This window comes from Mus musculus, chromosome 15, assembly GCF_000001635.26.
Source record: "Mus musculus strain C57BL/6J chromosome 15, GRCm38.p6 C57BL/6J".
NCBI classification, from domain to species: Eukaryota; Metazoa; Chordata; class Mammalia; order Rodentia; family Muridae; genus Mus; species Mus musculus.
The window spans coordinates 37,730,455-37,757,028 of NC_000081.6; the positions used below are offsets into that span (position 1 = coordinate 37,730,455).

General features: G+C 44.8%; 1 protein-coding gene across 24 annotated transcripts in view; it reads right to left on the reverse strand.

Annotated features, from left to right (window-relative positions):
* The window catches only part of Ncald (neurocalcin delta), a 426,345-nt gene that overhangs the window by 364,280 nt on the left and 35,491 nt on the right, over positions 1-26,574 (reverse strand). For 2 of the 24 annotated variants that reach the window (NM_001359843.1, XM_006520111.3), the window contains exon 1: positions 3,827-4,177. The exons of 21 other annotated variants lie outside the window; for them this stretch is intronic. The gene's annotated coding sequence lies outside the window, so the exon portion shown is untranslated. Of the gene's footprint in view, positions 1-3,826; positions 4,178-26,574 lie in introns of those variants that run through there. One more of the 24 variants, XM_006520112.3, reaches the window with a different exon arrangement.

The window sequence follows — 26,574 nt, forward strand, 5'->3', positions numbered from 1 at the left end:
TGTGTGTGTGTGTGTGTGTGTGTGTGTGCCTCTGTAGGCTTGAGCTGATCTTTCTGCTATTTCAAGGAAGAATAAAGAAATAAGATCTCTCTTTCTCTCCCCCACCCCTGTGTGTCTGTCTGTCTCTATGTGTGCTTCTGTGCATATGTGTGTGTGTGTCTGTTTGTCTCTCTCCCCTCTTCCCTCTCTGTGTGTACATGTCTGTCTGTCTGTGTGTGTCTGTCTCCTCCCCTCTTTGTGTCTCTGTCTCTCTGTCTTTCTCCCTCCTTCTTTCTGTGTCTCTGTCTCTGTCTCTGTCTCTATCTCTCTCTGACAGATACTCACACCACAGCATGCATGTAGAGGGCAGGGGACAACTTGCTGATCCTTGGTTCCTGTCTTGCTTGAGACACATCTCTTGCTTGCCACAGCACACGCTTCCTGGATTCTTCTATCTCAGTCTCACTCCAATCTTGCCATAGGACACTGGGATAGCAAGCACACATGCCTGGCTTTATGTGGGTTCTGAGGATTGGAGCTCAAGTCCAAACTAATAACTATACTGTGGTCTTAAACTGTTGACTAAGTAGCCACCCCCAGCCTACTTGACATGATTGTTTCAACTCCCCTGAGATTAAAACTATCACTAGCAAACAGGAAGATTGAAATATCAAATGATTAAGTCATTCAGGCTTACACCTTGGTGATTGGTTTAAAGATCAGTTTTGTGATTCCCAGGGCACCTTGAATTCTTGCAAGCATCTAGTATTAACTATTTGTGAATTCAAGAGTAGCTGGCATTTAAAAATCTAGCAGATTTTCTTTGGAACTTTAACTTAAAATTCATGATGACTTTTGACTTTTTGTTTGGATATGAAGTTGCACCATTTAGCCTCGCCTCTACTTAGCTACCCTATGTTCTATGCATCAGTTACGGGAAGGAAAGCATTAGTGGAACGTGGGAGGGCAAAGCGGGCTCGCTTTAGACCTGTTTATACTGGTGATGTGTGCTGGATTGTATCTTCTTCCTGCTCCCCTTTGTGTTCTCTGCATCTCGCCCTCCATCTGAAAGATGGCTTTAGCCTGCTGTCCCTGGGGGCTTCAGCCTGTCCCTTTTGCTCTGTTAGCTGGTCAACATCTACAGAGCCAATTTCAAATGTGAATATCTCTAATATGAGAAATATCTGGTATAGTTTCCTGTTTTCTGACTTAATTCTGACTCATTTAGTATATAATTCTCTCGGCAATACAAATACACAAAAATTCAAGTGAACATTTCAGTAGAGGCTGCAGAGATGGCTCAGTGGTTATGAGCACTGGCTACTCTTCCAGAGGACCTGGGTTTGATTCCCAACACTCACATGACAACTCCAGTTTAAGGGAATCTGAGACCCTCTTCTGGCCTCCAGTGGCACTACCTGCAAATGGTAGCCATGCATGCAAGCAAAACACCCATACATATAACATAAAATGAAATAATTTCTAAAATTCATAATGAATCCTGACATGGTCTAACCAATCACTTATCGTCTTTGATCTCAAAGGCACAGTAAAAATACACAAATGGAACACACCAAGCTGAAACGCTCCTCTGCAGCGAAGGAAGCAACTGAGGAAAGCTCTCACAGACTGGGAGAACATTTTCATACTGTATATCGGGTAAGGAGCTACTACATACTGTATATACAGTAAGTTGTTTATATAGTAAGCAACTTAATAGCAAGAGAATGGATGAACCAATTTTTTTTTAGTGTGTCAAGAGCCTAAATGGACATTTCTTTAAAAAAAAAAAAAGTATGCACACTTAATAGTTATATGAAAAAAGATTCACCTTCACTTATAAAAGAAATGCAAATTAAGCTGCAATGCTCTATCATGTCACATGATGGGAATTGAAGCAAGAATGTGGAGAAAGGGACCCTTGAACAAAGTCAGTGGGAGTATACATTTACATAGCAACACAGAAAACAGCAGAGCCAATCCTCACAGAGCTACCAGGACCCAGCAGGCTCTCTTGAGACTAGTAAGTCAGAATCAGGCATGGCAGTGCGCGCCTGTAATCCCAGGCATGGAGAGACAGAGGTGGGATCAGGAGTTCAAGGTCTTCACATTAAAAAAAGGAAAAGAGACGAAAGCCAGTCTATCAAAGGCACATTGCCAATCTCATGCTGATCTCAACTCTGTCCACAGAAATCAATACAGGGAACAAACATGATGGATAAATAGATTCTTAAAATGGGGTGGTGGGGGTGGGGAGGGGATACTAGTGGACCTTAAAGGAGACTAAAGTTCTATTGTTTATGACTTTGTAGATGACCCTGGAGGACATTAAGCTACAGCTGGCACAGAAAGACTCGAACTGAGTAATCACACATGACCTACACAGCTAAACTCACATAGGTCCAGGCACAAAGCTGGAAACTGGTGGGAGAATAGGGAGATCTAGTCTCAAGTGTCAAGTTAGTCAGGGCCAATAAATCTTAGACAGATGTTGTACAGCAGAGTGACTGTAGTCGATGATGTATTACATAATTTCAAATTGTCAAAATAGGTTTAAATGTTCTCACCACAAAAAGACAAAAAAAGAAGTGAAATAGTAGATTAATTAGATTGATTTAATCATTCTTCTGATATAAACACATATGGAAATACCACATTTTAGTCAATACATTTATACAATTATTATTTGCCAAACAAAAATCAATGTTTACATCTTTTAAAAGACTCACAAAAAATCATGTTGGCAATAGTGCAATTAAGAAAATACTCTCAATTTAATGTCGATGAGAATATAAATTAATTCAGATTTTCTGAAGAGAAATTTACTTACACTTGGCAGTATAAGTAAAATACACACACACACACACACACACACACACACACACACACACACACACTGAAGTTGAGTCCTGCCCTTGGTCTCTGAGAAGTTACTCTAGGAAGTGACCAGCTCAAGACTGCTGTCTGGCACTCACTGTAATGCTCACGTTAGTAAAAGCAGAGAATAAACCTACAACAGAAATATCCACCAACAGGAGCTCGTTGACTTACTTCAAACTGAATCGGCACAAGCCTCCACAGCTACTAAAATTCTGGCTGTACATTTCTTGACACACTCGACACGTGTTAGCTAGGTGGCTAGCGCACCCTTTAGACTACATGGGCAATATGTTTAAAGTTTGGGAAATAGTTGGCACGACTCTTTAACAATGGCAATTATTCCATGAGTAGTGGCTACAGACAGTATTTCTAGGTGGCAGAAACAAATGATTGTGCCAGTTGCTTGAGACAAACAATCACAAAAATACAAGCAACCACAGAGCTCTGTTTTATTGTCAGTGCATAAATGTTTAAGAGAATCACATGCGTACAGATTTCAAGTTTTCAAGTATTTTCAAAACCGTTCTGCATTTATTTAACCTAAATTTGCCAAGAGATTCCCTCTGATTCTTCTCCTTTTCTATTATGTTCTCATCATTTTTCGCTCAAGTTTTCTCAATTAACTCGATCACAAAAATGGGACTATCTGTAGGTCAGGACTTTAACAGACAGAAAAAGATCAAACATGGCAGAGGGGCAAGAAAGCCTGTAGCCTGGGGTCCAGCTGCCTTAATGACTTGCCTACCTGCTGTGTAATACCCTGACTGCACCCTGCAGCTTCCAGACAAACAACGGAAGAACCTCCCAAGAGACAAAGCTGCCAAGACTCTCTCAGACTCCCGAAAGGTAAAATGTAAAGAAGAAAACGGATCACTGCAACCAAATGCTGAAATCCAACCCACCACTATTCCCGAATCCAACCCACATCCACCCCTCTCCCCCAGCCCTGGAGTCCTCTGTAACTTACGGTTGCCGGTCGCTACCCCAGCTTCAAGAACTTCAGAACCCAAAGGTTCCTACTTACTGGAAAAAAGACCACCAACCACCCACGCAGGGCTACATTCCCCTCCTCAATACGATTTATTCACAAACTCTGAGTGCATAATAGAAATCTAAAAATAACACTGCGTGGTAGAATCTAAGGCCGAGCGCCAAGATTTTCCCAGGGCTTCACTCCAGCAATATTGAAATTGCAGGGGTGGTTTGGCGGGGTTTCTTGGTGGTGGTTATTTTGTTTGTTTGTTTGTTTTATTTTGTTTTTTTCCCTACACCAACAGAAGCTTGGGGAGTTGGGTTTGAAGTCAGTGCAGTCTAAGGATCTGTGCTATGGGAATTACAGTCAGTGCTGGTTTGAAGGTCTCAAACTGCTAGGAAAAGTGTCTGGAAAAAAATAATGATAGTACAGTGAATGCCAACATCACACTGAGAGCCACAAGCTGAGCCATGAGTCCAGATGTAACAACTCAAAATAAAGAAATAAAGAAATAAAAATAAATAACCAGTTTCGAGCAGTATTCGGTTCCCTGGTTGGTTTACTGATTGGACTGCAATTAAGCTGCAATTTAACTCCGTCACTTTCCCTGTCATCATCCACAGCCAATGCCGGTGCCAATGGTTTCCACGTTGAGAGTGTCATGCTGGAAGTTAGCCCCAAGTCTGTCCCCTCAAGTAGCTTACATTCTGAAGGGAGAAAAGAAATGCACAGAAACCATGAAACGTGGTGGGAAAGGGAGAAATTGATGCTGGAAGGAGAACAAGTTGTGTTTCTAGCAAACCTAAAGGAGTCTACCTTTAAATGATCTAAGACATGGAGTCTACCTTTAAATGATCTAAGACATGAGTTAGGAAGGGAAGTGAGACAGGGTTGCTATGTCAAAATGTGTCATCTCTACATGCTGGCAATCAGGAAAAAAAATATTAAATTACAATACACAATGGTTTTTTTCTTTTAAATAAAAAATCTAAGACAGGCATCAGAAAAGATGTCTCAGTGCTTACAGCGACTGCCATGAAAGACTGAGTTCCAGAGTACTGGTCCCCAGAACCCAGGTAAGAACTGGATGGGTGTGGAGGAGGCAGAGACGTGGAGTCCCAGAGCAAGCTGGCTGGCTAGATTGATAGAACAGCAAGCTCCGGGTTCAGTGAGCACGGGTCCCTGCACACACACGGGAATACATGCACACCTACAGCTTACACACTTCAAAAATCAAATATGTAGGACTACAGCTAACAAACTATACTGCCTGAACTTCTATACTGCCTACTAACAATAGTGATGTGCTAATTAAAACACACACACACACACACACACACACGAAAATGGATAATACTCTGGGCATGTGAATTACTAAGATATCAGTTCTCTCAATTTGACCAAGTCATTCAACTAAGACTGGTTCAAAATTGCAGCAGACTCTTCTTTGCAATACTGTACATATTTGGTCCAATGAAGGGAGAGAAATCAATAAACATTACATACTGGGTGACCCTGGACAGAGGAAAGAGGTTTTGTTCTAGAAAGAGAAGGACATTTAAGTCAGACTGCCAAGAGAAACACATCAGGTTTATACACACAAAAGTTTCTGCCATTGAACCATTTTTCAACTTCCTTTAAAAAAAAAAAGATAGTTTTATATGATTCAGCCTAATTAAACTAAAATAAAAAATAAATGCCAAGGATAGTTCTGTAGGTCACTCTTCTGTTTAGAGAGAAGAAAGGTTAGCAAAATTGCAAGCAGGAGAAAGAAGGAAAGAAAAAAGGAAGGAAGGGAGGGAGGGAGGGAGGGAGGGAGGGAGGCAGGGAGGGAGGGAGGGAGGGAGGGAGAAAGAGAGGAAGAAATCACAGAACTATAATCCATTTAAGAAGCATTGTGAATTTGGGGAACTGATTAATTAAATGATTAATTAATTAAATGATTAATTAATTAAATGATTAATTAATTTGGGGAACACCTTAATTAAAACCTGTCTAGTTAAAAACTTCTTCCCAGGGCAAGAGAATCATCAGTTTACAGAAGACATGCAAGCCCAAGGGCCTGGGGAGAAGTGCTCAGCCTCACAGCCATCCCTGGCATAAGCAGGAAGGCCTACGATGTGATTCCAAAGACTCTTTAAATCCTAGTGCATGTCTCTAGAGAGTGAGAAAACACTCACACATTCCTTCCTTCCCAGAATACACAGTGCACAGTTTCTGGAGAGCAACCCGTCTTCATGTGGAAGATTCTGCATAGCCTTCAAATTTTGTGACTCAATAATTTCACCACTAGGAGTTTCTCCTAGGATTTTATTATGTAAATAATAAAGAAAAAGGAATCAGAAAGACAAATGCAAAGGATATTTAGTGCAAAATATATTTATAGATACTTTTATATAGAGATATAGATATTGATAGATATAGATATGGCATTGAAATAATCAAAATACCCAACAATGAGAACCTTAGAATGTTATAATTTACTTTAAAATCCATATATTAAATATATAGATAGAATATTATAGAATATATGCATTCTTTTAGAAAATAAATAGATTCTAGATATATAGAGACTATATTTTTTTAAAGAAATGTACCAAATGATAGGATTACATTTAATATCTTTCTCTTCGTACTTTCAGGGTTCTCACTCTTTTTTTTTTTTCTTTTTAGAATAGCATGGGCGAACTAAATTTTAAACTGGCTGTATTTTTTTTTCCAAATCTCTCTCTACCCATTAGGCAGCATTCAAATTAAGCCAAAGAGTGATGGGTGCTTTGCCCACACTTTCCTTGACAGCAGTAAGCAAAGCAGACTTTACCCTAATGCAAAGGACACTGATGGCCAGGAACCTTTCCTAGCGCATCTGAGGCCTTTACGTCCATCCCTGGGCAGAATCCCAGGACTATTTGTAGCTGTATAAAAGGCAGTTGGGCAATACAGTTGTATAACATTCATTCGGCTACCTCGTTCCACTGTCATTTTCCACCATATGCATACTCTGCCTCACCCAGGTGGCATCAGTGCTATGATGGGCACTTGGAGGATCTGGATATGAAGCTATTGAGTTTGAGAGTTTACAGGACAGAGTGATGAAGTTTGTAATCCTTCCTAATGGTAGTTAACGGGGGCTCTCCCCAGGTAGAGAGGGCCACAAGGCTATTCCCCTCATCTTCCATGGAGACTCGCCTGGAGTTAGTTACCATTGGTGCCAAGCCAGGATCAGTAGTTACAAGCATAAGACCAACCTGAGGATCCCACACTGGAAGAGCAAGGCACAGCAGGGGAACAGTGAGATTTGAAATATGTGTGCTCAGAAACTGGTCTATGCAAACCACCTCTTAGCCATGGCCCACGTGACAGAAGGCAACGTCCTCACTGTTGTCTGGTCTCCAGTTTCCAGAGCTGGGGAATCTCATGCTAAGGGTTGAGTGGAAGTAGGTGGAGGAAACAGCCCAAAGTACAGCCTGCTGTCTGCTGGCTCCGGCACTGTCACAATTCGCCTCTTTGGGAAAATTCAATAGTAAAGTTTTCTACATTGTTAACACATCTTGGAAGCTCATGACCCTGATGTAACAAGTGACACTGAACCCCTAGAAACAGCATCTCAGGAAGTAAGTTCATGGCCAACTGACTGTTCTACAACCATTTCACAACCATTTCGTGGGTCAGCTTCCTAGTGAGGAAGCCCTTATTTTGCAGGGTGCTTGTTGCTCACATATATACACGTGCAAGCATACACACACATGCACACAAGCACACTGTACACACCTCTTCCTGTGAAGAACTTGAAGCTTATGGGAAATACGTGGTGGAACAAATGAAAATGGGAACTTTAAATCAGTTTTAGGTATGCCGCTACCGTCAGGCCATCTGTGAAGCATGGCCACGGTGTGACCTCCTTCCTATGTGGCAGCGTTATAGGAAGGCTGTGTGACTGTGATAGGCAGCCTATTTTGGATGAATGGGGCTTGTTCTGGTGACCCAGTAGAAAACTCTACAAGGAAAGGCGAGGCATGTTCCCAGAATCAGGTGCCTGAAACCACAGAGCCCCCCAACTCCATAATTCTGTGACTATCAGTCACGCAGACAATGTCCCAAGCTTCTGGCATTCTTGTTAGACTCCACCCCCACAGTTACCTGACTATAGCCAGGTATGCTCCTGATAGCCCACTATAAGAGGGGCTGCTTGGCCCCTCCTCGCTCTTTTTTTTTTTTTTTTTTGGTTTTTCGAGACAGGGTTTCTCTGTATAGCCCTGGCTGTCCTGGAACTCACTCTGTAGACCAGGCTGGCCTCGAACTCAGAAATCCGCCTGCCTCTGCCTCCCAAGTGCTGGGATTAAAGGCGTGCACCACCATGCCCGGCTCCTCGCTCTTTTAAGCTCTCACCTTTCTTACTCTCTAGCCCCTCTCTCTTTCCCTTCCCCCCTCTTTCCACGTGGCCATGGCCAGCCTCTCTCTTTCTACCTTCTCTCTTTCTCCCCGCCTTTCTACAATAAAGCTCTAAAACCATAGACTGTCTCTGATCATCAAGGCCTGCCGTGCTTGAATGATGGGATAAGCTTTCTCCTAATGAGCAGTGTCTAACCTCCTGCTAGAAGGCCTTCCTGTGCTCCAGCCAGGGAGCACTGTCGCCCTCGTGGGAACCATTAAGCGCCCTCTCCCCCTGCTCTCCCCTCCCCTCAGCCCCCAGGGCTGATGAGCGGCCCCGGGGGGGCCCCCATTCTGTTCTCAGCTCCTCCGTGGTATCCTGTGTGGAACGCTGGAGGCTGGGAACCTGATAACTAGAGCTGCCCCTTGTCCACCACCTGCTGCGTGGAGTCAGTGGCTTCACATAGCCAGACACCCATCAGGGTGTGTGGAAAGCGTGCCGCAGTCCTTCCGCGTCCACCTGCCCAGAGCACGGGAACTCTGGTGGGATGCGGGTTCTCTCCCACTCCCCTCTTTTCCCCACACCCACAGCCCCACAGAAGGCTGCCACATTTCCATCCACAAACACTGCATCCCTGGCTAAACAACTAAACACCAAGAAGAGACTGCACCATGGGTCTCTACTTGCTTTTCATAGGTCAAAACTATGCCATCTTGCCACCTCTAGCTTCGATGTAAGATAAAAATCAGCACTTTTCACTGGGCCCATTGCTGTCCTGATCCAGATCAGTCCCCATTAAAAAGGTGGACACTTAAGAAGGGGAGTATCACACCAAGAAAGATGTAAGTAGGGAGCTGGCTGTAGTGACACACACCTATAATCCCAGCACTCGCGAGGCTGAAGCAGGATTACCAAATTCAAGAGCTACATAGTAAAACTGCGTTGAAAGAAAAAAATACTTGGTGGATTGTGACCAGGTGGCTATAATTGACGAGGAGAAAATGGCAAGGACTGCACTGCATATCAACTGAGCTACATGAAGAGGAGCAGGTGGGGAGGGCTGAATCTGGCCACCTGCTCAGATATAATTTATAGAACATTTGGACCACGAGGAGTGTAAATACCTTGACTACATGTATAGGCCCACTTAATGGTGAAACCTAGTCCCCCAGCAACTGCATTGCAAGGTGTGGCCTCCATGAGGTGTTTAGGAATTAGTGTCCCTGTTCCAGAGAGCTGGTACCCTTCCAGCATCTGCCACCTAGGACACCACAAGAAGGCAGTGTGCATGACCATGAGGGTAGCACTCTCAAGACATCTAATTTACTGGGACCGCCATCTTGACTCTTAGCTTTCAGAACCACTAGAAAGAAGTTTCTGATTTATGTTTACTGTGAAAGAACAGCAATGCTTTTTCCTTTCAAATCATGCAGACATGAATTGTTCTAAGGGTGGAGTTACAGAATCTTCTTTTGTCAGCCTGTTGTTCCTGTAACAAGTGCACTTTAGAAAACAAACAAACAAACAAATAAACAAACATCCAAGGTGGACAGCTCCTGTTGACCCCCAAGATTGCCCTTTGATTATTACTTGCATGAACACACACGTGCCTGTGGACACACACACACACACACACAAACACGCACGTGTGCACACACACAATGTGTTCACTGGAAAGAGTTGAGAGGTTTTATGTTTCTCTTCCCAGTGTTTGAAATATCTCTGTAAGTTTTGTGCGATTTTCTGCAGAGAGAACACAGTTGAATTATCCTTAGTCACCAAGACAAGCTAATAAAAGACCAAAGAGGTTTGCAGACAGGAAGCTCAGTCTCACCCTCCTGGGAAGAGAAGGCTGGACCACCTGTCGCTCCTGGCCTGGACAGCATGACTCCTGAAAATAAAGCAGGAAGAAGTGGAACACTGAGATGGGGAAGATTTTTATAACCGCATAGCATTTGGCACACAGCGGCTCAAGGATGTCGAACTCAATCATCACAGGAGGAAAGGTCAACTCCATTACCCACACCACGGTTATGGACAAGAACTAGACCCTGCTCAAAGTCAGGGAGAACGGACATAAAACAGCTCCTCTGTCATTGAGATGCAGTGGAACTGGGAAACCCCACTGAAGATGTCTCTGAGCTTGAGCCTCAGGTGCTGATGAGAGAGCGTTAGCCTCGGATGCTGATGAGTGAGTACTATTCCGTGTGACAAACGGCAATGCCTTTCCTTTTCAAATACTCTATGCTTTGGTTTTGGAATAGATACGGTTATTTAATGAGTCAAGCATCCTCTCCCAGCTCTTTCCTGTTTCACCTGAGAGAAACTGTTCATGTGGCTGTCTTGGATACCTTAGGATGTTCAGATGAAAGGCTCAACCTAGCAGAACTTGTACACATTGGCAAAACCATTTTACCACTTCCAGAAATATGATAATATGGTGGAATATGGACTACCAGGAATATGATGGTCTTACAGTGATAAGGCTTCTCTATAGGGTTCAGATATTTGGAGTATTGGGAGTAGATTGTGTGCATACACATGGAAAGAACATTGTCAAGACTGGGACCAAAAATAGTGGGAAGAAATTCTAGTATTTATGGGACAAGGTGTTCTAAGTTTCCTTGGAATATCTTAAGTCAGATGGAATATCTATAAGTCCTTTTTAAATGCAACAAATTAAAAGAAGATATAGAGGATACATTGAGTGAGTTTTCTCATACCTATGACCAAACCTTGATAAGAAGTAACCTAAGGGAATAAGCCCTTCTTTTGGCCACAGTGTCGAGGAAGGCATGATAACAGGACCAGCTTCTGTCTGAGATAGCAGGAGTCAGAGTGTTGCTGGCTCACATCTTAGCAGCCAACCAGAAAAGCCCAGAAATGGAAAGGACTCGTCTATAAGTCCCGGGACCTGTGCTTCCCAGTGTGGGGCTGTGAGTGTTGGGGAAGAGGGGGGAGGGAAAGAGCCCGCATTGGGCCAGAGTTCCTGTGCTCTAGACAGACAGATGCGTGAGGACTGCCGGACTCGGGAGGACTGCAGACACTTTCCACTTGGCTGGCCACGGTAGGCATCTGGCTGTGTGAAGCCACTGACCCCACTCGGCAGGGGGTCGACAAGGGGCAGCCCTCATACCAGGTTCTCAGTCTCTGGCATCGCACGCAGGATATGTCAGAGGAGATGAGAACAGAATAGGGGCTGCCCAGAGATACGGAAAGAGGGCAGAGGGAGAGAGGTTCCCATGCAAGCGAGAGTCCTTGGTCTGGGCCTTGATGAACAGAGACAGTCTATGGTTTTAGAGCTTTATTGTAGAAAGGCAGGGGGAAAGAGAAAAGGTAGAAAGAGAGAGAGAGAGAGAGAGACCAACCATGGCCAAGAGGAAAGAAGGGGGAAAAGGGGAGAGAAGAAAGGCTAGAGAGTAAGAAAGCTTAAAGAGAGAGAGAGTAGGAGGGAGAGTAAGGAAATAAAAGCGCAAGAGAGCAAGGTGGGGCCAAACAGCCCCTCTTATAGTGGGCTTGTTATCTTGTTGTTGCTAGGTACCTGGGAGGTGTCTAGCCAGAAGCTCAGAAGCTTGGAGCATTGTCTATGTGACTACTAGCCATGCTTCTCCTGTGGGGGCTGCGGGGGGGGGGGGGGGGGGTAACTTCGACAGGAGCCAGGGATCCAAGAGACATGAGGGAACACCTTTCTTCCCATGTAGGTGAAAATTATCACCACTGGGTTTCACTGGGGTTCAGACCTCTCAACTCAACTGGAGACATAGCCCATTGCCCCACACCCCAGTGACCCACCTCCTTCAATAAGACCCCACCGCTTAAGGTTCCACAATCCCCCTAAAAAGTGCTATCAGCTAGTGACATGTGAGCCTGTGGGGACATTTTATATCCAATCTTCAGCAAGAAGTGATCTCTTTAAGAGTCTGACAGCAAATTCTCAGCTGGATTTTGGTTGATTTTAGAATGCCTATCCCAACTCTGCCCTTTCTCAAGAAATCTGGTTCTGCCTACAAAATCTGAATGACAGACAGATGATTCAGGCTCACATTCGTGAGCACCCCTGACTGGGGTAAGAGGTCAGAGCAGACATGAAGGAACCCTGTGTGCTGTGATGAAGACAGAAACTGCATTCACTTTCTCCAAAACTGATCTTCCTACATATTGGTGCCCTCTCTGATCTGCTTTTAGAGACGGTCACATCTTCAAATCTACCAAGAAATAGCCCCAGGCTCCTTCTCTGCCCTATAAGTATACACTCCAGCTGGGTCATTGGAGCTAGGTTCTATAGAATTCGATACTACCCAGCCCTAGCCCCTCCCCTGCTTCAGAGTCACAGGTCAAAGTCTGACATCATTTGTTCTCTAGTCCGCATCACAAACTTCACACAGCCACCATACAAATGTAATCCCCTGCCTGTCGGCTCTGGCTCTCCCCGTCTTCACTGTGTGTAAATGAAAACCCCATGCAGACAGTGCCTCTGACAGAAGCTCTGTCATCAACTTTGATATATCCTTTGCTCCTCAGCATCCAAGTCACCCACAAACTGTAACATCCCGATGGCTGCTTTGCAACAACTGTGCTGCATCCTAGGGCCAAGCTACTGCTGCCTCTCAAGGGGATTCCTTTAATTACCTCCTACCTGTCCTCCTCATTTCTGCTCTTGCCCTCTACATCCTGTTGTTCACACAGACACTGGAGTAGCCTTTTAAACAGATACTGGGAGTCCCCAGGTTAAGGTCTTTTCAATTCCTGGGCCCTTCTTTACTCCTAGGAGGTGAAAAACTACACATTCCAGAACACCCTGCTAGTCTTTCTGTGAGTTCTTACAACCTCTCTCAGACCTTCCATGCTTCCACATCTCTGTGCACTTTACTGCAGCCACCATGGCTTCTGGCTGCCCCTTCAGTGCACAAGTCATCTTGCTCAGGGCCTTGCAGCAGACTGACCCCTCTGCCTGAAGTCATCTTTCCTCGGATTTCTGCCTTGATGCTCTGATCAGCATGCATTGACTGCAGCCTCCTTTGGCCGAGTTTTTTAAGTGGCACAGAATGATCTCCTCCTATGGCCCTCTATCTCCTTCCCTCGTGGTAGTTTTCTTTACATGTCATCATTGTGTTGACTTGTTTGCTCTGCTTTTCTGAGCATTGCCTTAACTTTCCACTAAGGGGGATTGCTTTGTGCCCAAATGCAGTAGGCACTCCAGTATTTAGTCAATGAAGGCAGGTGAGTCTTAGTATCTCTAAACAATGGAAAAGGCTAGACCACATGGGTCAAAGACATGCAAGGTTGGAGGCCATGTTAGATCTGCTGGAGGAAGCTGGCTAGGGAAAGGAGCTAAAGAGAAGAAAAAAAGACAAGCCTAGCCAGTGCAGTAGCAGCATTGATTCTAGTCATCTCCTGTCCCTCTTTCCGTTAGTCTAGCTGCCTCATAGCATTTTCGCCTGTAGCGAGACCTACCTTTAGGAGGTTTTCTGTTGTATCCTTGCGGTAAAACCTACTCTATCTGAACTACCTGTCATGTTTTCTGTCGCCAACAACACTGAGCAAGTCTTAGATCAGATTCTGCAAAGCCTCCCATCGCCCTGCTCTCTGTTCCCTTTCTAGCCCCAAAACTGCAGCCGGAAGAAATGAGCTGGGCAGCCATTGTGCTTCCCACATGTAGTGGCTATTCCTGGTTGTCAACTTGACTATATTTGGAATGAACTACAATCCAGAATTGGAAGGCTCACCAGTGACCCTTATCTGGAGGCTTGGAGATCCTTATCTGGATTTTGGTTTGGAGATCTTGAGCCATAGTGGCTATGGATTCCAGAAGATTGAATCTCCAAGTTTAAGGAACACACCTTTAATCTGGGCTACACTTTTCATCTGGGATTAAAGGTGTGGTGGAACACACCTTTAATCTGGGCTACACCTTCTACTGGAGACAATATAAGGACATTGGAAGAAGGGAGTCTAGCTCTTGCTCCTTCGCCTGCTTGCTGCGTGAGACTGAGTAACTGCTAGATCCTTGGACTTCCATTCACAGCTGCGACTGAACCATTGTTGGGGATTGGGCTGCCGACTGTAAGTCATCAATAAATTCCTTTACTATCTAGAGACTATCCATAAATTCTGTGACTCTAAAGAACCCTGACTAATACACCACCTTACAGGGAATGACATCAAGAGCCAGGCAAGCATAAGCCTTTCCATGGCCCCACAGCAGTAGTACCTACCAGAGTGAGATGACAAAACAGAGTAGACCAATCCTTCCTCTCATGGAACAGTCTATGCTTGTGTGTATGAAACCCACTCTTTGGGCAGTTGGTCAGTGTCAGACAGCCTTCATTCTCCACAAAGGAAATTCAGTCATCCCTGCTGCTCGGAGCTTATTTTCATTAAATAACACTTGAAAACGTACCCTCTGTATTTCCTCAAAGATTCTGGGCATACCAGCAACGGCCCTATCTATAGCAACAACTGCTGCTGTTTGTACATCCTGCTCACACAGCTCCTACAGCTGATCATTTGACAGCTCTAAGTGAATATTAACTGCAGAGCATAATTAATAAATGGGATTACTTTCCCTTTGCACACACAAGCACATAAAGCAATCTGCCAGCATTTAAGGAAATCCTATCACGCCGTGACTCATTAAATCATATTTAGGGAAGTGAGAAAATGAAGATGAGGATAATTGCAAACTTACCTAAGCATCACAGAGCCCACCCAGTGACATGTCACCGTGATAGGGCAAGCTACTGATACCTCTGCCTCCAATTATCGCACCCATCAAAGACAAGGAAAGACTTGATTGCAAACAGAACCTTTTTACTGAATTTTGCCAACCTTTTTAATAAAAATAGATCCATGCTACCACCCACCTTCCCAGAAAGAATGTCTACCCAGGAAACATAATTTATCTCTTCCAATGACTTCACATGAAAGGTTAATGGTAGAGTCGCTGTCGGCAGCCAGCAACATTTGTGTTTTCACATCTCGCTTAAAAGCTCCATTATTCTGTAGGACACCAAGCAAATGACTTTATTTTAACCACCCCCAGCTGACCTTCCTAGCCTAATACTAGGCTCACTTTGACAACTTCCTATAAGCATTCATTTCAACAATAAGCATTACAGCTGGTTCTTGGCGGTTCTTGCTGGTTCTTGCAGATGACAGAGAAAGGAGAAGGCAAGCCAGTTGCGCCACAGCAGGTCTGCAGCCTGGGCTCCTAAGTAGCACATTGTTTGGTTCCTCTTAGGATTGGTCACTGAACTTCAAGGAACCTCAACCCCACAGGGTTCCAGCACTCTTGTCTGGGTTGGGTAGGGAGAAGAATCCAGCAAGTACGCCTGCTCATCAAAGGGGAGGCCTTTGGGGATTTCCTTCTGCCCAGAAAAGAGCCTATGTGTGGGCTCTGGAAACACAAGTCCATGGGCATGCGTCATAGTGGTCAGGAGGGGACTGGAGCTCCAGCAACTCGTGCTATCCCAAGAACACACTGAGAGTGGCATGTGTCACACTACATGGATGGTTCTCAGACTATACACCACCATGTGCTTCAAGGAGCTCTAGGCTGTCCGCTTGCTTTATAAACCTTATGACCAAGTGTCTGAGAACATGCTAGGACCTGAGGGTCCCAGGTGTGGGACACGTTTGAGTGATAGAAAAGGTTGAAGGAAAATGTTCTGAGGGATGTGTGGGTTTGCCTCTGCAATATGGTGCCCAGAACACCTGTACCTCTTCGTCCACATCACATTTGGACTCCCAGATCATTCCTGTACCTGTTCATCCACATCACATTTGGACTCCCAGATCATTCCTGTACCTGTTCATCCACATCACATTCGGACTCCCAGATCCTTGGCTCCCTATTCTAACTTTGTTCATCCAGGTGTCCAACAGAAAGGCACTACTTTAGCAAGACCTGTGTCTGAAAGCAACAAAAACAAAGAAAAAAGCTTATTTAAAATAATAAGCTCAAAGAGACAAGGACCAGGGCTGACACCTGCGTGTTTGTTTTATCTGTTTATTTATTATCACATTCTCACAGATAGAAGGCTCTGGTCTCCTCTACAGGCTCAGCAAGTTAGAGAAAAGCACCTTTAAGAACAGGAGAAATAAAAAGGTCTTTTAATTTATTTATTGTGATCATGCTTCAGTTCAGATCTCCCTCTGAGACATGAGTTCTTGTCATATCCATTGGACAGTTAAAGAAGCTCTGAGACTGAGATATGAGTCTCTTGCTCTATCATAGAGTGATACAAATCGTAGCATCTCTCAACAAGACAAAGTAGCTCATCCCCTCAGCACCTCTACTTCCGTTCCAAATGGTTAAAAGCTTAGGCTTCACACAGCCGCAAAGCATCCTCCACAGAGTATACTGCTGAATACAGGAGATTCAAACTTCCTCAGTCATCCCAGAATCATTTTTCTTTATACCAGGCAGTGAAAAAATCAGCATCTATATAGAAGTAGTAGTAGTAGTAGTAGTAGTAGTAGTAGTAGTAGTAGTAGTAGTAGTTGTGGTGGTGGTGATGGTGGTGGTGGTGGTGGTGGTAGTGGTAGTAATAGTAAAAATATCAATCAAATACACTCCAGACATCACAGGGTTAAGTTGAAGCGTATTCTTAAACAGGCATCCATTTCTGCAGCAGAACTCTCTTCCTCAACAGGGTGCAGTGGTGCAGTAGAGTTCCTTCCAGATTCAGCTTTGGGTCCCATCCAAGCTGAGGCCTTGGCTCAGTTTCAGACTGTTCACCGGGCCATGTTGAATAATGTCACAGAGAACATAGCAAAGTCAAGAATGACCCTGAGGTCTGAGCATCCTCTCTCCCTGCTTCCAGAAAGCCAAAAGAAAGTCAGTTCGTTTCATTCCTTGTATTGATTAACAGTGATTTTTTCCCCCAGTAGCTGAAGAAGAAGACAATAACCAAATACTCATCAGAGATGAATCTAACCCCAGGGTCTTCTCTGCTTATGAACTCATAAAGCCTGACACAGCTCTAAAGTGTGGATGGACCCACAACCTTGATTCTTAATTGTCTAATCAAATCTACAAATCTCAAGTCACGAAGGCCCTTTCCTTCCCTTAAAATAATCCATAAACAATAGATATTCAAGGCATGTCAGCATATTTTAGGTTTATCTTTTGCAATAAACAAAGCATTCTACAACATGCCTTCTAGATCTTTCCTGAGCAGCAAAGCCTCGCAGCCACAGTCCTGAAATTAAGCAGGAAGCAAACTGCCTCTGCCCAGCACAAGCTGAAGGGCCCCTTTATTTTTCCATTTTTATTTAATTGCCATATTAATCAAACTAATGCTCATGCACTTGTGTATTTTTAAAAAAATGACCCAGTTGACAAAGCGCTCATCAGGCAAGCAGAGGCATCTGAATTCAGATCCCGAGCACCCACTTAAAAGCTGGGCATGGTAACATGGATCTGTAATCCTTGTGCTAAGGAAATGGAGACAGGAGTGCCCCTGGAGATCCTGGGACAGCGAGCCCACACACACCAGTGAGCTCAAGCTCAGAAACCAGGTCTCAAAACAGCAAACACACAAACAAAAATGATACAGAATGCCAGAGAAAGATATCTAACATGGGGGCATGCACACCACAAACACACACTCAGGCACGCGCGCGTGCACACACACAGAGGAAAAATGCAAATGTAGTCTATACCAAGCCTTACCACAGGCAACTCTACTTCCAAATCCATATTTTTAATAAACTCTATCTTACATCTCGTATTTCCCTTTGTATCTGGACATTGTCTGTCATTTCCTACTTTGAGAGCATTATTTGGCTGTGAGACTTCCTCCCTTTCTCCACTGCGTCTCACGTCTACACAGGAATATTGCCTTTGGATGGCTGCTCCAGTATAACATTCTCGTTGCAATAACCATGAACCCAGACAGCCTTGGTGCAAATCTAGCCCCATGAACCTGAGTGTGATTTTCAGTATGTATGAAACAAAACCAGCATCCACAGCTACTTCTCGGGTCTGTGGTGTTGAACGTCAACTGATGAATCATACCCTGGGTATGTACTGAGCACAGCCTAGGAAAGCACTCTCTCCCTGTGAACGACACCCCAACACCCCGACACCCCATGGCCCTGGATTGCTTTTCTTAAGCACTCCCCACCTGTCCTTGCCTTGTTTTTCATTCACTTACACTGTCACATAGCTTTCTGTATCCTGAAAATTCCCCTAAGACTCAAATTCCTCTTGCTACAGATACTGTTTTACATAGTTTTGTTTGTTTGTTTTCCTTGAAAACATTCTTCTGAGAGCATTTCATCCGAATCCCAGGAGCCTGATGTATACATCAAATAGGCAATTGCTTCTCCCAGAACTCACAGGCTAGGGGTGGGTCATAAGTTCAAAGGTAGCCTGAGCTACACAGAAATAAGAACTTGTATTGACACAGGATCTACACTCCTTTGGGACTTGTTTGTTTGATTTGTTTTTATTTTGTTTTGTTGTTGAGACAGGGTTGCCTGCATGGCCCTTGAACTCAGGAAGATCCATGGGAAGTCAATGCTTTCAGCCAAGCAGCTTTGAGTATGTCTTCATTACTGACAGTGTGGTATATAAAAATAATGGAATTCTTTCCAGTCTCATATAAGAAAGGAGACATGTATTTTATAGGAAAATGGGTGCGATTGGAGATGACTGAATAATGAGAATTAAGCCAGACCCAGAACTATGAGTAGATGCTCTCTATTTAGACTTTAAACAGACATGTAATGTCATACATGCACATGACATGCATATAGAAGAAAACTGCCTAGATGAACAGTGAGGACAGAGCAGGGGCTGGGAGGAGAGAGGAGGACCTGGAGGCGTGGCCAAAGCACAGTGTGCACTTGAGTGCCAGTGTCTTCTGTATCACAGGACAATATAAAGTGCACGTCATCGCAAAGTGTGGAAAATGGAAATGTCTTTACTCCTGCTTTGCATTTGCTGGTTTTCTGAAGAATGTGGAATACAGAATTCCAAGCCAAAACAATTGCCCCCAAATGCTGCAGGCAGTAATCTGCTGCAGGCAGGGATCCGCTGCCGTCCAGACTCCAGGGCTCCCGCCGAGAAGTCTTGTGCTGCTTGGAAAACTGATTTCTTTCTCTCCAGCAGCTCAGAAGACTTTCTTCACTGTGGTATAAAATTTCATGATGACATTAGGTCATGAGTTCTTGTCATATCCATTGGATCTAATCCGGGTGAAGAACCAGCCTGCCTCCATCTTGGGTTTGAAAGCCATCTTAGAGTAAAGACAAACTAGGCTCATTCCTGGCTATGATAAAACCTCTGTTTCTCAAGGACTGGGCTATGCTTCACCTGTGACCTTAACTACAAATGGTTCTGCCTGTTCCAGGAAATGGTAACCATGTAGTCTTAGGTATGATTTTAATGCTGTGAACAGATGCCATAACCAAGACAAGTCTTATAAGGACAACCTTTAGTTAGGGCTGGCTTACAGGTTCAGAAGTTCAGTCCATTATCATCAAGGCAGGAACATGGCAGCATCTAGGCAGGAATGGTGCTGGAGGAACTGAGAGGTCTACGTCTTCATCTGAAGACTATAAGCTAGGACTAGGGTATTAAAGCCCACTCCCACAGTGACACACCTACTCCAACAAGACCACACCTCCAAACAGAGCCATTCCCTGAGCCAAGCATAAGCAAACCATAACACACGTCTTCATGTCAAAACGTTGTTAACTATCTTGCAACCCTACCTCTGTCTTAAAAGGTTACATGAGCTCCTATTACCACCTAGTTATGACTACCTGTTGTCATGACTACCTTGTTATACCCTTCTTGTGACCATGCCTTTGTTTCAGAAGGTTGTTAGTTTGTTAGAGTTTGGTTTTGGATCAGGACAAGGGACTGAGGTGCATATTTTACATATCAAAGCGCCTGGCCCCTAGGTTCTCCCAGCATCCCTCAGTCACTACCTGGCATACCTGCCCCCAACCTTGAACTTTCCAGCCCAGATGCTGGGTTGCCCTTCCCTCAGAGGCTTCTCCCTATATAATCCAGACATTTTGCTCTCTCTCTCTCTCTCTCTCTCTCTCTCTCTCTCCCCTCTCCTTCTCCTTTTCTCTTGTAAGACTCTGGTGAGCCTTAGTGTACTGGGGACCCCCTGAGTGAACCCTGTGGAGCCAGAATTGATGCAAAAAGCAAGAGGAACGTATTCATTTTACTGGGGTTGTCCCAGACTCAAAGGAGAGGCAGTGACCCCTGGCAGCCTGTTTGGTGAGTTTTTATATGGTTTGCAGGGGCAGAATAGAGCATCAGAAACTAAGCAAAATATGATTGGCAGGACAGTGCATGCTTTAAACTGATTGGTCTTTTTAGGGAATGAGATAGTAGGGGCTTACTCAGCCTCTCCCTTCTGGCCTACGACGTGCTCTCTGACCTGTCTCTTGGGGGTTAGGAGGTCCAGTGAAATTTTCTAACAGCTGAGCTAACCTCTTCACTCTCTCTGACTGCATGCCCTTTCTTTCTTTTCCTCCCTCCCACTCCCACCCCAATCCCCTCATGGTGACCTTTCTGGCCTTGGCTCCTGGGGCCAGTAAATTCACCTGCCTGAGAGCATCTTCCCAATAAATCTGCCTTTAATACAGTCTACTCTGGCTTACACTGGCTCATTTCAGGACTGCTAAGAAATAACCTACAGTCAGGACTAACCTGCTGTGCTTATGTTCTGTATGGCAGCCCCACCTATTCTGCACACCAAATCCCCCATTTGCAACCCCCATCCCTGAGCTATAAAAGTCTTGTCTTGCATACATCCAATGCTGACCTCTCCAATTCCATCTTAGGTGGAGACAGCCCATGTACACACACACACAGAGAGAGAGAGAGAGAGAGAGAGAGAGAGAAGCTTGCTTTAATTAATTTGGCCATGATCATTTGGGTCAGTGGTCTTTTCTCTTCCCATCTTTGGGTCTCTCTCTCTCTCTCTCTCTCTCTCTCTCTCTCTCTGTGTGTGTGTGTGTGTGCATCTGTGTGTGTCTCTGTGTGAGTGTTTGTGTATGTGTGTGTGTATATGTAAGTTTGTGTGTGTGTGTATGTGTGTGTGTGTGTGAATGTGAATGTGTGAGTGTGTGTGTGTATTGTGGTCAGTCAGTGGTGGCGCACGCCTTTAATCCCAGCACTCGGGAGGCAGAGGCAGGCGGATTTCTGAGTTGGAGGCCAGCTGGTCTACAGAGCGAGTTCCAGGACAGCCAGGGCTACTCAGAGAAACACTGTCTCGAAAAACAAAAACAACAACAAGAAAAAAAGTGTATGGTTGTGCACATGGCTGAAAAGACTAGATAGAATAGGACATCAAAGGTCTTCCTCCACCACTCTCTGCATTACTGCCTTGAGACAGGCTCTCTCATCCCTAACAGGTCAGCCAGCTTTCAGAATCCAGCTGATTCCACCCTACCCCACCCCAGTACTGTGGTTACAGCAGGACAGCATGCTGGGGCCTCAAACTCAGGTCCTCACACTTACATAACAAGTGTTCTTACCCATGGAACCACCTTCCTCACCTTCCCTACTCCCGATTTTGGTCCTTCCATGCTGTCTTTGGAATCTGCATTCGTTGGCAACCAGTTAGAATGACCCTCCCCCATTACTGTATTTTCTGCCTCCTTATCCTGGAGTATTTCTATTCTACTTTCTGAGATTTTTATTCATTTTGTTTTGTTAGAGACAAGTTCTCAAACCCTTCAAGAGTATTCATTGTCTCATACCATTAACTTCCAATGATTTCTGTTTTCTCAGAGTCTCATTTGTATCACTAGTGCAATATTTTGGTTCAAAGAGTGAGAGAGCCTCTCTTAATTTTCTATAATACTATCCTGAAGTTATCTTGTTAAGACTGTCTTCAGTTGTTTGTATTCTTTTTTCCTTGGAATTGCTTTTTTTTCTTTTCCCCATTCTTATCTCCAGTCTCCATGTAAAATAAGCTCCACAACCATTAAAGAGATAAGTGGGAGGAACTCATGGTGCACAGCATGCCGGAGCCTGCCTTGTTGGAGGAGGTGCCAGCATCTCCCCCTTTGTTGTCAGTTCCCCTGGTACACATAACTTCCCATTCTTGCCTTGCTTCTACACGAACACCGTTCGGCATACCACCTTCACTAATGGCCAATGAGACACCTTTCCACCATTGCCATACTTCCCCTACGTACATGCTCCTTGCAAAGCCTACCATCATGGCCTGGCCTGCCGCTGTTTTATCCCAGCTCAGAAGCAGCCATTTTGTGTCCTCCCCTCCCCCAGAAAATCTCTTGTGTGAGGTTGGTTTTGTGGTGTGGTTTTTATGTTATTCCTTGGCCCCTAATCAGCCAGATACTCTTCTGCCACAGTCCTTTCAATCCAGGGCCATCAATAGCTGAGCGTATCTGGAGTTTGGGGGGGGGGGGGCACAACCCCAGCTCACTTAGAATTGACTGTAAGACTTATGCAAAAACCCTAAAACTCAAGTCTGTTGACACTTCCCCACATGCTGCCTGCATCCCCGGCTCTGCTACTCTCCCTCACGTGTCAGGATTTGGCTCCCTGTCCCTCATACTCTTGGTGTTTGTAACATTTGGGCAATGTTCTGTATAGAAAAGGTGTCTTGGCTGGGGTTTTATTGCTATACTTCTTCCAACGCATCCTAATAGTAGCACTTCCCACGGGTCAAGCAGGTTCAAACCACCACAGAAGGACTAACAATAAGCACTGTTTGAAGAGGCATGTTTAACGACATACAACTCAGTCCTTTACTTTTCATATTCTGTTAAGTAAAGGGATTTGAGAAGGTTGACTCCATGACAGGCTTCAAATTGGCAGTTCAGGAGACTAGGTCTAAGAGCTGGGCAAACCCAGGAAAGCCTAGGCAAGTCAGTTACTAGGGGGAAAAAAAAAAAAAAAAAAACAGGCTTCAGGCAGCTAGTCAGAAACTGCCCTGCCAATCAAAGCTGCCCCTCCGCCTGGCCTGGCAATGGGTCAGCAGAAGTTTCCAGCCCCCATACCCTGGTAATGATTCTGGAATGTCTCTAGAGATGGAGCAAGAATTCCCCTAATGTGCTTTTTTTTTTTTAAAGATTTTTATTTATTTATTTTATGGATATGAGTACACTGTAGCTTCAGACACACCAGAAGAGAGCATCAGATCCCATTACAGATGGTTGTGAGCCACTGGAAGAGCAGTCAGTGCTCTTAGCTGCCGAGCCATCTCTCCAGCCCTCCCAAATGGGCTTTAAATCAGGCCTTCCAGCTCACTTGGTTGGAATGAGAGACCCCAGCATTCTGGACTTCTGCGAAATGAAACACTCTTTGCTTTTACATACTATTTGAGTCTGTGGTATCATGGTCATTTACATAACAATTCTCAAAAGACAAGAGTAATATCACCTAAGCATTTCTCACTAGAGCTTGCAACATGATACGAGTCTCATGTGCACATTTTGCCAACAACCCAGAGTGAAGAACTCAAGCAATAGATTCCAAATATTGTACTAAGACTGAAGAGATCAGCTCAGGAAATTTGCAAAATTCCACCAGACCCCTCCCCTCCTGGAAGAGAAAGGCCATAGAGCACATAGGCACCCGAGGGAGGGGCTAATTACATTCCTCAGACCACAGGGGGGTGGGGAGGGACCAATTTTGAGACCACCTACAGACAAGGGAAGTCCCTGACACCTCATTCCCTAGAGACCAATCAGTTTAAAAGTCACACTGTCAATCACATTGTGCCTAATGGCTGCTACTCTGAAGACTGTATAAAAACTCGCCAAAAGGGCTGCACGGGATCTCTCTCCTTCGTGTGCTGGTCAACCCCAGCATGCTGGAACAATAAAATTCTTCTTGCTTTTTCATCGATCCCTGGCTCCGAGTTGTTCACTTGGGGGTCTCCAGTAAGTTAAGGCTCACCAGAGTCTTATAAGACCAAACCAGGAACAAATCTCACTGACCAAGCCTCTGAAGGGAACCTTGTTCATACTAAAAAGTCTAATATAACCACTTCCATACTGAAAATGAAATTGACCACCTCAGAACAGCGATCTGTCAAAAAGTCAGACATTGTAGCAAGCACCGGGAACCCCAGTGAGACAGAGACAGGGGCTCGGCATATCGTAGGCTAGCCAACCAATGAGTTCCAGATTCAATGAAAGACTCTATCTCAAACACTAAAATGGAAAAAGATGGAGGAAGATGCCAAACATCTATCTCTGATGTCCACGTGCACACACACGTACATTTATCCATACACACATGCACACACACGTACACACATATGTGCACACACACACACACAGGAGCACATATATGTGTAAGAGATTAATTTTTTTTTTCTTACAAACAGGTTTAATGGCTGTGTGTCTGGCTCCCTCTTCTTCAGGGTCCTTGCTGTTGGAGTCCTTTGTCAGATAAGCCTTTGTGACTTCCTGGAATTCTGGAAAGCTTAAACATTAAACATAGCTATTTCTTAATTTACTTTCTGCCTCTCTTTCCCACTCCTTTCTAAATTAGCTATTCAGAAGGAGAGTGAAGTTCAGCCAGTAAGGAATGTGCAAAGTCCCCCTGCATTGGGGATAAAAGACAAAAGGCAGTGACTAGAGTATGTGTGCTACTCCTAGTCCTGATTGGGGGTGTGCTTACACACTTTGTGGGCAAAGAAGCAGCCTTGCTGAGTTACTTTTACTGTCCATGTGTTCCTTTGTGCAACACCAAGATTATTATTTTCCAGCACACAGACATACAACACATACACACATACACACAGACTTTAAAACCTCAGTGGCTTGTCATTGTCCTTAAAGGAAGAGTGGATGGGCTAAGGAGATGGCTCAGTCTGTATGTGCCTGCCATGCAAGCACAGCGGAATTGAGTTCAGGTCCCCCAGCACCCATGTAAAAACCAGGCACCATGATACAAATCTGCAACAAGAGCGTGCATAGGGCAGAAGCAAGCAGACCCCTGGAGCTCACACACACACACACACACACACACACACACACACACACACACACTTTTTTCCAAAAGGAAGACTAGAGCCCCTGTCTCCTTTCACGTGGCTCCTCCTGCTCTCTGGGGCACAGCCTTGGTAAATACTGTTTTCCCAGGCCCCATCATGCTGGCTCTCCTTGGGAATATTTTTTCTTCCTGGAATGCGTGGAATTACTGGAATGCTATTTACCCACAACCCCCTTCAACTAGTTATTTCCTACCTATTCACCAAATCCCAACTGTCCTAGCTTGCTTCCTGTCACAGTGATACACACTCTGAATGAAAGGGTTGGATTTGGGGGAGAGAGGGTTTTGCTTAGGGTTTATAGTCCATCGCCATCAGATGCCTTTGTGTTGCTCCCCTTGGCTCATTCAGCTTGATTTTTATATAGCCTCAGCCAGCCGCTCAGGATAGTACCAACCACAGTGGGTTGGACCCTCCCTTATCAATGATTAATCAAGAAAATGCTCCATAGGCATGCTCACAGGTCAGTGCTCAATGGATGTTCCCTCTTACCTAGTGACTCTAGTTTTGTGAAGTTGACCCAAATCAACCAACACAGCGGCTCATCTATGGAATCAGCAGGCTTCCTTAACTGTCCAAGAGAATTCCTTTCACTGCCTTTCTCCATAATTCTTTGTCATTGTTTGGCTTCAGACCTTGCAACAAGAGACTGAGGCGCATATTTCACAGACCAAAGCTGACCTGACCTCCAGATTCTCCCAGCATCCCTCAGTCCCTACCTGGTATACCCTGCCCCCAACTGTGAGCTTTCCAGCCCAGGAGTTAGGCTGGCCTTCCCCCAGAGGCTCTTCCCTATATAATCTAGAAATTTTGGACTCTCTGTCCTGTCATTCTCTCTCTGCATGCACACTTTCTTTCTCTTCCCTTGTCCTCTCTCTCCCGTCATATGGAAAATTTCCAGGCCTCCCTCCTTGGGGTCAGTAAATGTGTCCATCTGAGAGCAGTTTCCCAGTAAACCTGCGTTTACATGTATACTTTTGAAATCTGGCTTGAGTAAAATTGGCTCATTTCACCGGCTGGCACCAAATCCAAAAGGAGTTGGGTTTCCAGTCCGATGGCTCTGGTCTTTCCTGGCCATCCGGGCACTACTTCTCTGCCCCATCCGTCTGGAAACATCATTTCTTCAGACTCCCAGAGTACCTGTTCCCAGTTACTGCCTAATCTGGGTCCAGGACCCTCTGGGCTTCCACTGCAGAGTGGAGGCCTCATCAGAGTTAATTCTACTCCTGAACAAAGACCCGGTCTTTGCTTGAGAGGAAACTTTGATACAAAGACACAGAGATGCTTGGTCTGAAGTTAACACCCCCATATAAACCAATCGATCTCAAACTATCAAATGGGACATCATTTCTATAGTCTTGGGA